The sequence below is a fragment of the Dipodomys merriami genome, unplaced genomic scaffold (genome assembly GCF_024711535.1).
Source record: "Dipodomys merriami isolate MVZ:Mamm:240054 unplaced genomic scaffold, mDipMer1.0.p SCAF_10, whole genome shotgun sequence".
Taxonomy (NCBI): Eukaryota; Metazoa; Chordata; class Mammalia; order Rodentia; family Heteromyidae; genus Dipodomys; species Dipodomys merriami.
Genome location: NW_027202271.1, coordinates 11,262,150 through 11,279,366, shown reverse-complemented (window position 1 = coordinate 11,279,366; position 17,217 = coordinate 11,262,150). Strand labels below are relative to the sequence as shown.

General features: G+C 41.4%; 1 long non-coding RNA gene across 1 annotated transcript in view; it reads left to right on the top strand.

Moving 5' to 3' along the window:
* Window positions 1-16,892, top strand: part of LOC138836352 (uncharacterized) — a 55,497-nt gene extending 38,605 nt beyond the window's left edge. Inside the window, exons 2-4 of the long non-coding RNA XR_011374943.1 lie at window positions 14,666-14,739; window positions 15,488-15,761; window positions 16,545-16,892. This is a non-coding gene — a long non-coding RNA (uncharacterized lncRNA). The remainder of the gene's footprint in view (window positions 1-14,665; window positions 14,740-15,487; window positions 15,762-16,544) is intronic.
* Window positions 16,893-17,217: the final 325 nt, after the last annotated feature.

Below are 17,217 nucleotides of genomic sequence, written 5' to 3'. Positions count from 1 at the left end.
GCTACAAGCACTGATGTTGACATGATATGAAGACGTTTGTAAGTAAGCAAAACATTAAATGCCATCACAATTCAATATCACCTTGGGTGAAAAAGATGTGATAGTGGATGTTCATGAGATAATATTCATGATTTTTTTAATAATCAAGCAACCAGGCATGGTGGTGCATGTCTATAATCTGCTACCAAGGAGATAGAGCTAGGCTCTATCAGTTGAAGTTCACCACAAAGAAAGTTAGTGAGACCCTATCTCAAAAATAAAGAAATAAACACAAAAGGGCTGGGGGCATTGCTCAAGTAGAAGAGTGCTTCCCTAGCACACAAGAGGCCTTGGGTTCTATCCTCAATACTGATATATAATTATTTTTTTAACTAAATTTTTGTTTCCTAGAAAACAAGAAAAGATGTAGTATCAATATAGCTCCTTAGGAAATAGAAAAATGGAATAGGAAAAAGAAAAAGGGTTCATCACAAATCACAAAGATAGTTATCTGAGACACAAAGAGAGAGAATTCCTGAACTCCAGACATGGAATCTCTTTTCTTTTGTTGTAACATACACCACACACACACACACACACACACACACACACACACACACACACACACACACACACACACACAGAGGGATCTAGTGGCCTTTTTCCCATGCCTTGAAAGAAACCTATTTGGATCACATTCCTCAGCCCCTTGATGTTTTACCAGTAACACTCTGAGCCCCATAGTATTCAAGCGACAGCCCAACAGCACGAGGTTAGGAAGACAGAGCAAGGACCTAAGCCTGCACGTGGCCTTCTCCACATGGCTTTTCCCACACTCTGTGGTACTCAGTTCTACGTTCCATCACGCAGCAACTGGACTGGACTCGCTCATTCATTCAGTAAAAATGTACGAAGAACCTACCCAGCTCACTAAGCCCTGAGGACAAGGCAAAGTCTCTTGACCAAGAACGGTGAGGCTCCACCCTTCCTCCCAGAGGAAAGGAAAAGGATTAAGAGTCAGAATGAACAGGTAAACTAGGTGAGGTCAACCTTAGCCCAGTCATTCAGATTGGACAGATCCAGACGGACAGACTGCTTGAACTCTACCCACCCATTCACTGTGTGATCTTGCACTTCTGTATTCTGTTGTATAAAATCATGAAAATCCTCAAAGAGGAGTTGGTTGTGAGGACGCAACAAAATAGTGGTTTTCTCATAGGCTCTATGGTTTCCCTTGTTTGTAATAATTAGTATATGGTTAGGATAGTCCTGGCAGAGAATCATGAGAGCTCAAGAGCTATATACATATGACCATACAAAATGATGTGGATTAAAATAAACTCCAAGACAGGGAAACAACAGGCCCATTTTTTTCAGTTGCCAACCTTGATGTCCCCAATGTACTCTTTCTAGTTCTTTCTTCTTATTTTATTTCATATTTCTTTTTCCATTGGTTTATCCCTAGCAATCTTTGATTCTGGTACCCTCCATCTTGTATATGCATTTATCTGATTTGGGGAAGGGAAGAGAAATAACAAAATTCTGAAAGAAGTACAAAGGATGACCCATTACAACAATGATACTCACAAGACACTATGTCAGAAATGAACTTCACAATTTTAGGAGGTGGGAGTCGTGGAGGGAGGGAGGGGATAGTGGGAGAACAATGTTCAACAAGAAATGTACCTTACTCATGTAACTGTAACCCCTTTGTACAGCATATTTACAATAAAATAAAATATATTTTAAATTTAAAAATAGTGGTATTCTGGATTGTTTTGTTTGTTTTGTGCCAGTCCTGGGTCTTGAACTCGGGGCTTAGATGCTATCTCTGAGCTTTTGTGTTCAAAGCTAGCACTCTACCATTGGAGTCACAGACTTTCATGACCAGGTTGGCTACCAACCATGATCCTCAGATCTCAGCCTCCTGAGTAGCTAGGATTATAGGCATGAGCCACTGGGGCTTGGCTGTCTTAATAGTAAGAGTGTCTAGATACAATAAGGAGCTCAAATTCATTACTGAGTAAATGGCAATAATAATGGACTAAAGTAAAGGGCTGAATAAATGGGAACAGTTACCACTACTGAGGACTGAATTGAAGCTGGGCATAGGAGATGGTCCTTTCTTCTTCTTTCTGCCATCAGATGGCCTCAAAGGACTCACTTTCTTACACCTGTACCCCATGATCAGGGAAAGTAACTGGCCTTGGAATGCCTCCCTTAGTCTTTTCTGTAACAAGACTTCTTACCCACTTCCGTCTGTGTGTGTCTCTCTCTGACTTTCCCTTTCCCCCCTTGCCCTTGCCCTCCCTCCTCCCAACCTCTCTGTTCTCTGTTCTCTCTCTCCTCTCTCTCTCTCTCTCTCTCTCTCTCTCTCTCTCTCTCTCTCTCTCTCTCTCTCTCTCTCTCTCTCTCTCTCTCTCTCTCTCTCTCTCTCTCTCTCTCTCTCTCTCTCTCTCCTTTCTCAGGCTGACTTTCCTAGACCATCAACACTTTTAAATTCCTTAGACTCAATGAGTCATTCACCAGTCCAAACCTGTGCACATTCTTGTAAGATACAGTCCAGAACTCTTGCCTAATACATTGTTAGTTCATGGTAAGTATCGGACTAAGATGAGAATAGCTAAACGAAGAAACAAAAGGAAGGAGATGCACCTGCAAAGTTCCCCTTCCCCAGTGTCACTTCTTTGCTGCATCCATAATCCTATGAGGCATTCTATGACGCAACCTGGGTTCTCTTTCCTCCAAGCTGTCCCAGGGGAAAATAGGGTAGATTCTGGTAAACACCGTGTGACATGCATGGAAACATGAAGGCTAAATTAAGACAAGCACGTCAGTGATGGGGAGGAAGGATTTTTACAAGACATGGGGTGAGCAGAATGACAGGTGGAACCGAGACCAGACAGCACCTTCTTGGACAGGCTTCAGGGGAAAGACTTCTGAAGGACGGTGGGGTGTCAGAAAAGAGAGATGATTTCAGAGTTGACAAGAGAAAGCTAAGTGGAGTTGCCAGGATGTCAGAGAAAAAGTGACCTTGTGGGAGCCAAGGGCAAAAGTAAAAGACCTGCAAATCTCTCCCAAATAGCATGGTCCCTATACAGACAGAGAGAACATAAATTGGGGGTAGAAGGCAGATGTGCATAGGTGTTTATCTGTATTAATCAGGCATGGAATTGGGCTTCCTGCTCATATTTATCACCAATGAAGTTGGGAATGTAGACCCCCAAAGGCCAGAAGTGAATTCTTGTCCTCATATAGATAACTGAAAGGGAAGACATATAAGGGTAATGATAGATAAGACTATTTTTATTCCAGGCATGGGTGGCTCATCCTTGTAATCCTAAGTTACTTGGGAAGAAGAGCCCAGATAGGAAACTATCTCCAATTAACCACCAAAAAGCCAGGAATGGGGCTGTGCTAGAATACCAGTCTTGAGGGGGAAAAACTAAGTAAGGGAAAGAAGCCCTGGCCCTGAGTTCAAGCCCCAGAATTAGATAGATAGATAGACAGATACCAATAAGGCTACCTGTATTATTATTATTATTATTATTTTGGTGAGTTGTGGGGCTTTGAACCACAGCTCCACTTCTGGTTTCCTAGTAGTTAATTGGAAATAAGAGTCTCATGGACTTTCCTGCCCAGGCTAGCTTTGAACTGTGATCCTCAGATCTCAGCCTCCTGAGAGGCCAGGATTATGGGAATGAGCCACCAGCGCCCAGTGTTACCTAGATTCTTAAAGTTTAATTTTTTTCCTTATGTTTTCATTATCATATCTTGCTGCAAATGATAACAAGTTTGTAATGACTAGAAAGTTTACATCTTTTTTTATTATTATTGTGAAAATACCATACAGAGGGGTTACAATTACATGGGCAAGATAGTGAGTACATTTCTTATCAAGCATTGTTGCCTCCTCCTTTGTTTCCCCTTCCCATCCCTTCCCCTCTCCACCCCCACCACCTTCACCCTCTAACACCACCACCACCACCACCCCCACTCCCCACCCTGCCAAAGTTGTAAAGTTCATTTTTCTACATAATGTCTTGTATATCTCATTGTTGCAATGGATCCACCTGTATCCCTATTTAAACAGTTTGTTTTTTCCCTTCCCCTCCACAAATTATATCAACATCAAATACAGTGAAAGCAGGGCTTAAACCCTGGGGGAGGTACATACAAAGTAACAAAGAAATCATCTTATAAATATGTTGGAAACAATCGCAAGAAAGAAAAAAAACATTTGAATCCTTATCTTGGGGTTCATTTTACCTAACATCAACTTGTCAAAGTTTACATCTTTTTTTCATGTACAATGAGGTCTAACACATCTATGTTGGAAATGGATTTGTGTGTGTGTGCGTGTGCATGTGCTGATACCAGAGCTTGAACTTGAGGTTTTCAATTTTCACTGTTTTTGCTCATAGCTGGCATTTTACCACTCGAGTCATACTTCCAGTCCAACTCCTTTATTTTTAAGCTAGTTAACTGAAATGAGAGTCTCACAGTCTATCTGCCTGGGCTGACTTCAAGCCATAATCCTCTGGAGCTAAGATCAGGGCATGAGCCAACTAGCACTGGACAGACAGTAGATATTTTTATAAATACTTGTTGACTAAGGTGGCCAGGTCATACAACTCAACATGTATCTCTTTCAAGAATACTTGATTCATTCTTCTATAAAATCTCTGTTGGCCACAAAGGTGACAATTTATATAGTAAAATAATCATTCTCTTCTGCAAGATTGTTCATTGTGACAGGTATTATTCTAGCATTGGGCTAGCTGTTTCCAGCCCTTGATGGATCCCACTGCATGATAAAAACCAACATCAGTACTATTGAGAAAGCAGAGCTTAGAGACCCAATTTTCTCAAGTCACTCAATTAATAAATCACTAAGAGGAGACTGTTCTCCAATTCTGTCTAACTCCACGCTGAGGTAATGAGCTCCTGCTTAAGAAGCAGAGGGAACTACACAAAGAATCTCTTAGGTCTACACCTCAAATTTAGAGAAATAGACCATTTCTGTAGTTTTTCAAATGCAAAAAACAAACACCCCAGCCCCTAAGCTCCAATGGTCACCTCAGAAGATTAGAACTAGACTTTTAAGCTAACTAAACCCCATTTTTTTCTTACCTATTTTCTTCATTTCTCAAGGATTGAGGATTGAATGAAGGTTGGTTTTCGGGCTCCCCCAAACACCTCCCTCCATGTACCAGAAGATTTAGATGCAACCAGGTTGGAAATAATTACAACATGAGGTATCATTGCATTATCATTCATAGCCAAAGGAATTATACTAGTTGGGTTGTGTGCCAGTAATGCCTCTAATCCTAGCTACTCAGGAGACAGAGATCCAGAGAATCATGCTTCAAAACCAGCCTAGGCAAAAAATAGTACACAAGACTCCATCTCCAAAATAAGCAACAAATAGCTGGGTGCCAGTAACTCACATCTATAATCCTGGCTACTCAGGTGGCTGAGATCTGAGAATCACAGTTCAAAGCCAGCTTAGGCAGGAGAGTCCATGAGACTTTTTTTTTTTTTTTTTTTTTTGGTCGTGGGGCTTGAACTCAAGGCCTGGGCACTGTCCCTCAGCTCTTCAGCTCAAGGCGAGCGCTCTACCACTTGAGCCACAGCACTACTTCTGGCTTTTTTCTGCTTATATGGTACTGAGGAATCGAACCCAGGGCTTCATGCATGGGAGGCAAGCACTCTACCTACTGAGCCAACTTCCCAGACCTCTATGAGACTCTTATCTCCAGTTAATCACCAAAAAGCTATAAGTGGAGCTGTGGCTCAAGTGGTAGCGGGCTGCAAAAAGAAAAAACAAAATAAACAACAACAACAAAAACCCTTGAAGAAAGTACCCACATCCTGAGTACAAGCCCTAATAATGTACCCAAAAAAATAAATAAATATAAAAAAGAAATAAGCAACAAAATCAAGGCTACAGGTATGGCTCAAGTAGTAGAACACCAGGTTAGCAACAAGCCAAGCAAGCAAGCTGAGCAAGCATGAGGAACTGAGTTCAAGCGTCAGTACTACCCAAATAAAAAAAAATAATAACATTAAATAGCACTAATTAAGATTATCTCACAGAGAACATTCCACAGTGTCCTACAGACATCTGTCACTCAGAAAGATGCATGTGGTACAAGCTCTCCCTGCCCACCCTCCTGCATTGACTGGCCTCCAATGGGAACCATGGTGGCCTGAGAGAAACTAGCCAACTTCAACACGGGCTTTTCAACTCCCACAACACATTGGCTAGGACACCTGTCATTCAGAAAGATGGATGTGGTACAGGCTCCTCCCTCCCGCCCTCTTTTTCCTGGCTCACCTCCAATGGGAACCACTGTGGCTGGAGAGAAAGCAGCCAACTTCAACACCAGCTCCAGTTTTCACAGCACCTTGGCTCCATGTTCCTCAGAATGGGGCTCTGGCTGGGCCACAGGAATAATAACATCAGCTCACAGCAGCAACAGGGCAACGCCAATGTGCTCACAGTGTTGATTCTGGAAGGGTGAGCAAGTCTGGGCCTCAGGGAGAAACATGAAGCCAGGCAAGACCTGAAAGGCACTCTTGTTCAAACAGAGTTACAGCTTCTCTTTCCCCATATCACTCCAAGGGTGAGACCCACTGCTCTTGAACCCCCTCCTCTCCTTATCTGAACCCCAAGAAAGCCACAACCAGATCCTCCAGAACCCACCCAGCCAACGATGACATGGAAATGATCTTTTCTGCTGACCTACACATTCTAAACTATGGCCAGGGAGCTCGTAAAATAAGAAAGTATGTGGGGAGCTTGGCGCCAGTAGCTCACACCTGTAATCCTAGCCACTCAGTAGGCTGAGATTTGAGGGTGGAGGTTAGAAGCCAAACCGGGCATAAAGGTCTACACTATGGCTCACAGGGAACCTGAGGCTTGTCAACCAGCATGTATGTGTAAACTTGGGAATAGTTCCTACTCCAGCCTAACCTTGAGTTGAATAATGAAGCCTAGCCAACACTCCCATCTATAGCTTCATGAGAGACTTTGCAACAAAAGAACACAGCTAATCCATTCCTGGCATCCTGACTCACAGAAACTATGAGTAATAAATGTCTGATGTTTCGAGAGTCTAATTTTTAGGATAATTCGTTACACAGCTAGTGATAACTCATACAACTAGTAAAATGTTTATTGGAATGATGGCAGGAAATACCATGAATCTTTTTTTAAAATGTCCTATGTGCATGTCAAAAAAAATTAGAGGCAGAATTTCTAATTTATCTTAAAATACTCCAGATTATTCATAGGTTTGAACCAATTGCTGAAAAATGTTTCTTTTTAAATGTCTTCCAAATGGCCTGATGCCTTATTCCTAGCTCTTCAGGAGGCTGAAATTTGAGGATGGCAGTTTGAAGCTACTAGGCAAGAAAGTTTATGAGAGTTTTACCACCAATTAACCACCAAAATCTGAAAATGGAGGTGTGACTCAAGTGATAGAGCACCAGCCTCGAGTGACAAAGCTAAGGGACAGTGTCTAGGCCCTGAGTTCAAGCCCTAGTTAGTATAGGCACCAAAAAAAAAAGAGACGGGGGCTGGGAAGGTGGCTCAGTGGTAGAGTGCTTGTCTCGCATGCATGAGGCCCTGGGTTCGATTCCTCAGCACCACATAATCAGAAAAAGCTGGAAGAGGCACTGTGGCTCAAGTGGAAGAGCACTAGCCTTGAGCTGAAGAGCTGAGGGACAGCACCCAGGTCCAGAGTTCAGGCCTCATGACTGACCAAAAAAAAAAAAAAGATTGAAAAATAGAAAGTTAAGAGGACTGGCTCAGTCATATTTTCTGCCTAGCGAGCTTGAGGCCCCTGAGTTCAAATTACAGTACTACTACAGAAGAGGAGGGGGAAAAGGAGAAGGAGGAGGGAAGGGGGAAGGAGGAATAGGAGTAGGAAGAGGAATAGAAGGTAGTTTAAATAGCCTTGACCTTGAACATGACTCTTGAAAATAAGTCCCATTAAGTTGTATTTTCTTTTGGTCAGCACAGCCTACCTTTCTAGTCCTGCATTTGGAGCCAGAATCCCTTAAGTGAGCTTAGCAGTCTCCCCTTGAATTCTTTTCCCATGCCTACCACCAGGACTCATGTCCACTGAAGAATCCTTACTTAGTTTCAATGCTGAACTCATTTGTCAAACATTCCTTCTCTCTCCTTCCACCTCCTGAAATTCTATTGTTACAGGACTTACTACACTGTGTTATGTTTTAAGATACATCTCTTTTCCATTTACTGTTACTAAACCGAGGGTTTTCTACAAAAATTTGCTTGGCAGCATATAGTCTGTTGAAAATTCTGTTGAACAGGTGCACAAATGGCTGAATTATTCCTTTCCAAACATTTCTCTCAGCGGCTAAACATAAATGTGGCCAGTTGAGAAAGGACTCTTCATTCCTCTCCTGCTGGTGAGGGATCGGTATATTTAAAGCTAAGCGCCAGTGGCTCATGCCTGTAATCCTAGTTATGCAGGAGGCTGACATCTGAGGATGGAGGTTCCAAACCAGCCCTGGCAGGAAAGTCTGTGAGACTCATCTCCAATACAATTACTCAGAAAAATCCAGAAGTGGCGCTGTAGCTCAAGTGGTAGAGTGCTAGCCTTGAGCACAAAGAGGGACAGTGTCCAGGCTCTGAGTTAAAGCCCCAGGACCAGCAAAAAAGAAAAAAAAAGCCACAAGTGGAGCTGTGGGTCCACTGATAGAGAGCTAGCCCTAAGCAAAAGGAGCTCAGGGATAGTGCCCAGACCCAGAGTTCAAACCCTAGGACTGGCAGAGAAAAAAAAAATTTTTTTTTTTGCATTTAATATATATTTTGCAAAAAAAAAAAAAATTAAAACGTGATTGAAGTTCTGTTCGGCAATTCTGAGCAGATGTCTTATCAGATTATACAAAGAGCAGAATCCAAAAGCAAGGAACCAAACTGCCTTGGATTAAATCTACCTCTGCAGCCTATACCCCTGGCTCATGCCTGTAACCCTAGCTACTCAGGAGGTGGAGATCTAAGGATCATGCCTCAAAGCCACTTGGGTAAGGAAAGTCTCCAATTAAACACCAAGAAACCAAAAAGAAGAGCGGTGATTCAAGTAGCAGAGCACTAGCCTTGAATAAAGAAGCTAAGGTACTATGCCCAGGACCTGTGTTCAAGCCCCAGGACCAGACTCCTTCCCACCACAAAAACACCTCTACCTTTCTTTATATCTATTGGCTCTGGAATCTTGGGTGCATTAAATATTTTCATTGTGCCTCCATTTCCTTACCCAATAAAATAGAATGTGTATACACACACACACACACACACACACACACATATCAGTGTGGTACCCAGTAAAAGTTCAAGAAATATTGCCTGTTGTCTTGTTTCTCTTGTACTGAGATAGTAAGTAAATAAGTAATCAGGGTTAATTAAATAAGCTCCCAGAGTGGATTAGGTTTAGGTCCCTGTGCCTGTGGTGAATGCACACACACACACACACACACACACACACATTGAAGCATGCTGAGGAACTAAAGAGCATCTTTAATGAAATTGTGTTAGGTTCTGTCTTCTGTTATCAGCATGGCTCCAGGGTTGGGCACATCCTAGGTGCTCCCTTAATGCTGTTGATTGATTCAGAATGCCCCATCTATTCCCGCCCTGTGCACATTGGAATTCACATTGTGGTTCAGACTGCCCTTTCAAAGCATTCTCAGGCTGGCTATTGCCAGAAGCAGGATGTGGGAAAATAGTTAATGTGGTTGATGTTGCAGGAAAAGCCAAGAAAAGAGACATAAAAGGAAATGACAGTTCAATAGGGACCAAATTCTATCAGTAATTTAATAGGAAATGATTCAAAAATGCAGGATCTACACACAGTACAAAATGTTCTACTTCAGAAAGTAAAGAAGGTAGCTTTTAAAACAAATAAACAAATAACCACCTTGGCATGTTCTAACACAAAATAATTTTTTAATTGTCAAAATCCTTTCGGTTCTGAGTATGTAGCACCAGGCTAACTAGTATAAAAACAGGCTACTTATTCTTTTTCTTTTTTTATGCCAGTGCTGCTAGGGCTTGAACTCAGGCCTGAGGGCTGTCTGAGCTCTTTTGCTCAAGGCTAGTGCTCTACCACTTGAGCCACAGTGCTTAATTGGAGATAAGAGTCTCATGTACTTTCCTTTCCAGACTGTCTTTGAACTGGAGTCCTTGGATCCCAGTCTCCTGAGTGTGAGTCACCAGCACTGAGATAAAGAGGAATTTTATGAGTTCATGTAATTGGCAAATTTACAAGTTTGTCTCAGGTACTTCAAAACTGTTTTCAGATGAACCTGACAGTCTACCTCCTTTCCACTCTATCCATCCATTTCTCTTCAGTACTAGTCTGTTTCTTTGTGGTTTGTTTGTTTGTTTGGGGAGGGTTCTTTGGGTGCTTTGGGTTTTTTCTTAAAATTTTTTTGTTTGTTCATTTTGTTTTCTGTTTGAGATGGTTAATTAGAGATGAGTCTCATGCAGTATCCTTCCCAGGCTGGCTTTGACCCACAATTCTCCTCTCTCAGCCTTCTGAGTAGCAAGGATCACAGGCTTAAGCCATCATCTCCTGGCTTCTCTAGTTTCATTATCCCCTACTGAAGGCAAATTTCCCCCTTTGGGCAGAGGAGAAAAGGGCAGACAATCAGATGAATACAGACGAACAGTATCCCAGCTCACTGGGCACAAGTGAATGGGGTTTTTTTTGGTCCCCTCAGATCCACACTGGATGAAAGCCGGTGAAAAAGAAAGATATCCATCCTCCACACCCACAGGGAAAATACACCCAGAATTCTACTACTTCAATCACAGGCCTCTCCGTCCTTCACGCTGCCTTGGTGCATCAGTGAACAACTTTATGTCATTTCTTGACACATATTTCTTCATTTGACTTTTGGACACAAGCAGTTTTGTGTATGTGTGCCAGTCCTGGAGCTTAAAGAGCTTGGTTGCCGTTCCTGAGCTTCTTTTAATCAAGGCTTCCTCTCTACTACTTGAGCCACAGCACCACTTCCAGCAGACTTGCCTGCATGGGCTGACTTTGAACCTCGATCTTCAGATTTCAGCCTCCCAAGTAGCTGGGATTACAAGTGTGAGCCACTGGTACCTGGTCTGTCCTAAGCATTTTATCTATTCCTACTGAAGGCTTTCTAATGACCAGTTTCTAATTAATGAAGTCATTAGGCAATAATTTACCCACCATTTCCTAAATGATTAATAATTATGTAATTTCCAGACATTGCTACATTTTGAAAATGGAGTAATCACTCTCTTCTTACCTCTGTTACTTTTAATGTGTTTCCTTCAGAAATTCTAAGAAATTGAATGAATGAACAAATGAATGATGAATGGCAAGAACATGTATAAATGTATAACATTAACTAATTCTTCCTCAGCATCCGGTATTATGAGCACAATTATGTCATGGTCCCTAAGCAGTCCCATTGGCTCACCATGTCTTCATTAGTCCTCTAATATTTACAGCCTAACTTCTTCACCTGAACCTGCTGTCCTCCAATTCATATTTCAAAACATCAGCTTTGATCATAAATGTATAGGATCAAATAGAAGCAGCAAACATATCTTCAGGGTCATTTCTATGACTTTGTTTTTCTTTATCTACTCAACTTGGGCATCTCATTTCAGTTTTGACAGAAAGGACTAGTGGAATCTAAGGGAAACTGGGCACTGTTGGCTCATGCCTGTAATCCTAGCTACTCAGGAGACTGAGATCAGAGGATTTGGGTTCAAAGTTATCCCAGGCAAGGAAGCCTGTGAGATGCTTGTTTCCAATTAACCAGCAAAAAGCCAGAAGTAGGACTGGGAGTGTGGCTTAGTGTTGAGTGCTTGCCTAGCATACATGAAGTCCTGGGTTCGATTCCTCAGTACCACACAAACAGAAAAAGCCAGCAGTGGTGCTGTGGCTCAAGTGGTAGAGTGCCAGTCTTGAGTGAAAAGGCTAAGTGACAACACCCAGGCCATAAATTCAAGCACAATTCTGAACCACAGAAAATTAAAACATGAGAATGTGTTTCCCTTTCTCTACCTGCTGCCTAGTTTTCTTGAGATAATTTATTCCAGCCACACAGCCAAAAGTCCATCAATTCTTCATAGGTCAGACACAGAGTTATTATCTAGAGATGTGTTCTCTGCTAGAAATGATTGCATTGATGCAGTCTGGTCCCAACAAGAGCCTTTTCTCTTTCAATGTTGTTGGTTATCATGAAATCTTGGCATTTCAAATAGTATTATGCCATTTGGGCTAGGCCCTTAAGATTTCCCTAAAGGCCAAGGCGGAGTAATTTTCAGGTAATGAGCACTAATATCCAAGGAAAAAGACATTGTGAATCACCTTCTGAACTTCTGCCATGGATCTCCTGTGATCATATCGATAATTCTAGAGCTTCGCCTAATTGATCTTGTGACTTGAAACTGAATCACTCTCAAGGCTTCTTCCAGATTGGTTTTGCCTCTGTTTTGTCTAGTTACACTTAGCCAGACCCCAACGGACAAGAAAATAACACCTAGCTGGGTGCCAGTGACTTAAACCTTTAAGCCTAGCTATTCAGGAAGCTGAGATCTGAGAATCATGCTTCAAAGCCAGCCCTGGCAGATGCTAGCGAGATGCTATCTTCAATTAAGCAGCAAAAACAATCAGAAGTGGAACTATAGTTCAAGTGGTAGAGCAAAAAGGCTAAGAAAAAGCATGAGGCTTTGAGTTCAAGCCCCAATACCATTCACCACAATGGGTGAAGGTGAGGAAGGGGCCTTACCTTATGCTTCTTGTGGCCTGTTGTGCTTATTGGCTTAGTGTCTTCCTCTTCCTTCTAGAAAGTAAGCTCAAAGAAGACAGGCCCTTTCCTGATTCTCAATCCCTAGTACAGGGCATGGGCCATAGTCACAATTAGAAAGAAAACTGGCAAATTACATGAAGAAATTTAAAACATCATAAGGAGAAATAAAATTACTCCCCCCCATCATTATCTTTTTAAGAAATACAATGTCTTATCCAGGCACTGATGGCACATGCCTGTAATTCTAACTACCCAGGAGATAGGATCTGAGGATCACAATTCAAAGACAGCCTGGGCAAGAAAGTACCTGAGACTCTTAACTCCAATTAACTACCAAAATGCCAGAAGTGGAACTGTGGTAGAGTGCTAGCCTTGAGCACAAAAGCTCAGGAATAGTGCCCAGGCCCTGAGTTCAAACCCTAGAACTGGCACCAAAAAATAAATAACTATATATAAATAAATATACAATGTCTTATTAATTTTTTATCCTAAATTTGGCCTATGAAAAGAACATGGCAATTTTTAAATTTTATGTATGTATGTGCATATTATCCAATACCATGTGTATTGGATATTAATATTAGTATAATATAATTCATATGTATATATAATATACTATAATTAGCATTCATTATATTATTCATCTTATGTTATATAATAACTATATTGTTTATAGATTAAGAATTATATTAATTGGTGTTAATATGCTTCATATTAATATATAATCAAATATAATTATATATTAATATTTAATAAACAATATTGAGATACCAAAAGAAAGTTATACTATCTATGATTGTGGTTGTCATTGGAGAAAGGTAAGGGAATAAGTATTTGGAGAAAAACAATGAGATGTTCAACACAAGTCTGCAAATATTTTATTGCTTTTTATTTGCTAGAGATTAAACCTAGTGAGATACTGTGCTAGCCAGCTTTCACCAGATTACAGTCACTAATCACCCCCAAATCTCAGTGGCTTTTCCACAACTGAGGCATGCATTGTCTGCAGCCACATGTGGCTTCTTCACCTAGGATCATCCATGCTGAAAGACCACTCTTCTGTAGGGATGTGTTAGACTTGGGGCAGGAGACCTGAAACATTGCCTTCAGATGCCAATGGCTTTTCTGCCTGTAATCTTAGCTACTCAGGAGACTAAGATCTGACCATCACATCTTGAAGCCAGCTCCAGCATTAATAAGAGTCCATGAGACTCTTCCTAATAAGTTTTTTTTATTGTGAAAATACCATACAGAGGGGTTACAATTACATGAGCAAGGAAATGAGTACATTTCTTATCAAGTATTGTTGCCTTCTCCTTTGTTTTCCCTTCCCATCCCTGCCCTCCCAGCATGCCTCCCCCCCTCGCTGACTCTTATCTCCAATTATCCACCAAAAAGCTGAAAGTAGAGCTGTGGCTCAATTGATAGAGTGCTAGCCTAGCCTTGAGCAAAAGAGCTCAGGGATACTACCCAGGCCCTCTGAATTCAAGCCAGAGAGAGACAGACAGAGACAGAGAGACAGAGAGGCCAACTGTCATGCCCTTAAAATTAGCTTTTAAGAACGACTTCACAGACATGCTGTACATGGTTTTTTGTCACTCCATTGGTCAAAGCAAGCCACATGACCAAGCCTGATATGATTGGAAAGGGTAAGTAGACTCCATGGACAGGTATCCTAAGTCACATTGTTACAGATAACATGTATAACACTCTTACAGTGTGCAGTGAGTGGTTGTGAATAATAATACAAAAATCCCTGTTCTCTGCTTTTTATCATTCACAGGTGGGGTTTCTCTTCTCATTTCCAAAAAATATACTAATGGTTACTTTGTGTCATTTACACAATTATTTTCAGAGACATTAGATGCTGGAGAAAGTACTAAATATTTCCCTGAAGTTCCCAGAAAATGTCACTCTCGGGGAAACCCAGTAAGTAGTAAATATTCCCATCACCACCCTACTATCCCATGGATCCCCCAAACTTGTAATGGGCATAGTAGCATAATTGTTTTAAATATACATTCTCTTAGACCCATGATTTTAATTAGATAATACTACTTCAAGAGAAACAAATAGCATCACTGCCCAGGCTGGGTTGGATTTATTAAATAACGATTTGTAATTTTTCCCTTGTAGGTGTTGCAGTCTAACTGCAAAGAAATTCATGCTTGAACTAATGCCTTGTTGTCACCATTTTGGACATCTTGTTTATTGTTTCCTTTTGTGATCATCCCAGGGCTTGAACTTAAGGCCTGGGCACTATACCTGACCTTTTTGTACTCCAGGCTAGTGCTCTACCACTCGAGCTACAGCTCCACTTCCAGCTTTTGATAGTTCATTGAAGATGAGAGTCTTGTGGACTTTCTTGTCTGAGCTGGCTTTGAACCTTGATCCTCAGATCTCACCTTCCTGAGTAGCTAGGATTACAGGTATGAGCCACTGGTGCCCAGATGGACAATAGTTTTTTAAACAAGTAATCCATATTTTCTACTAGATGCCACAAATCAAATAGTGAGTCTGGCTCAGAACAGCTGTTTCCTCCGCCTGGAACATCTCTCCTGACACTTCTGGTGACATCAGGCACTTCTCATTCATGCTCTTCTATTGCCCTGTGACTAAGGCTCTTGATATTCCTCACTGAAACTTATTTATACACTGTCTTCCCTTCTGTTCATAGGTTCCTTCTAAGAAGAAATGATGATTGAGACATCATTATATTTCCCACATTTACTACCCAGAAAATATGTGATGAGTAAACGATTATTAGATACGGTGTTACCTTCTTAAAAGTTTTTAAGTTACCACTTAATCCTGCAATAGAATTCTTCCTGTTCCCTGCTCAGAGTCCTCCTGATAGACTTCCACACTGGGGACCACCTCCCACAGGGACACAAGTCTACAACAGAAATCTCAGATTGTGAGGATCTGCCGCAACGCCCCGCCCCCCCCAGGTTTGTGTATCTCCTCTTTTACAGGATAGAAAAGCATATGCAATGGCTCATTAACTTTAATATTGGAGGTTACAGCTACTATTCAAGACACAGGGAAAGAGCTGAATGAAAATAGCCACACGCCAAAAGGAAAACTAGAAATTTACACAGCACACATTATTCCGATCCTTCACTGGAATTAATGCCTCTGTTTTCAACTAAGGAGGAAGTTTTGATACATATCAAATAGTAAATACAGAATAAATGTTAATAAGCCATAAAAGAACCCACATCTCTCCATGTACTCTTATCTCTGAACAAAAATAAACTGGAGCAAGTGGCACTTATGTTTTAAAAAAAAAAAAAGTTCTGGGCAGTTAACCAAAAACAGATTAGGGGATGGAAGAATTGTTGTAATGTCAGCCTTAGTTGAAAGGTTATAGGTATCATGGTAAAAGAACACAAACTTGGAACTGGGCACCAGTGGCTCATGCTTGTAATCCTAGCTACTGAGGAAGCTGAGATCTGAATAGCATGCTTCAAAGCCAGCATGGGTAAGAAAGTCCATGAGACTCTTATCTCCAGTTAACTATCAAAAAGCTGGAAGTAGAGCTATGGCTCCAAAAGGTAGAACACCGGTCTTGAGTGGACAGGACCCAAGTCCTGAGTATAAGCCCCAGAATCGGCAAGCCTGGGGTCCAAAGTTTCTGATTGCAAGTCTTGACTTTGGTATTGACTACTGGTGTGATCTTAGGCTATTTATGCACACCTTTCTCATCCAGTTTCTTCATTTTTAAAATACAGATGACAATAGCTGCCGCATCGTAGGCTTGTTGGGAGAATAATGAGAAGAATGAATGCATCCAGATTAACTAGCACAGAGCCTGACAAGCTCAGAGAACCTCCGGGAAGCTTCCTCCTTCCAGCAGCCCTAGCGCCCAAGTTCCCAAGAACTCAACCCCTCCTCTTCTACCCCCGTCCTTTCCGTGGTTCACTCTCCTCTTTGCCTCAAGATTCATTTCTTGTTATAAACCCCATTAATGACCAATAAATATTTTTGTAAAGGAATGTCCTCAACCTTAGGTTTCTCTGTAATAATTTCTTCAGTAACAGAGAATTTTGCATACTTTGAAAATATGTGAATAAACATACATGGAGGATTCGATCACCAACATAATTTGTGTGTGAGTGTGTGTGTGTGCCAGTACTGGGGCTTGAACTCAGGGCCTGGGTGATCTCCCTTAGCTTTTTCACTCAAGGCTAGTGTTCTACCACTTGAGCCACAGCTCTGCTTTGGGCTTTTGCTGGTTTATTAGAGAGAAGAGTCTCATGGACTTTCTTGCTCAGGATGGCATTAAACTGTGATCCTCAGATCTCAACCTTCTGAGTAACTAGGATTACAGATGTGAGCCTTACCTTATCTTACATTTTAGTGTACCCAATTCTGTAGGCATCTTTGTACATTTTCTGGCTTTGT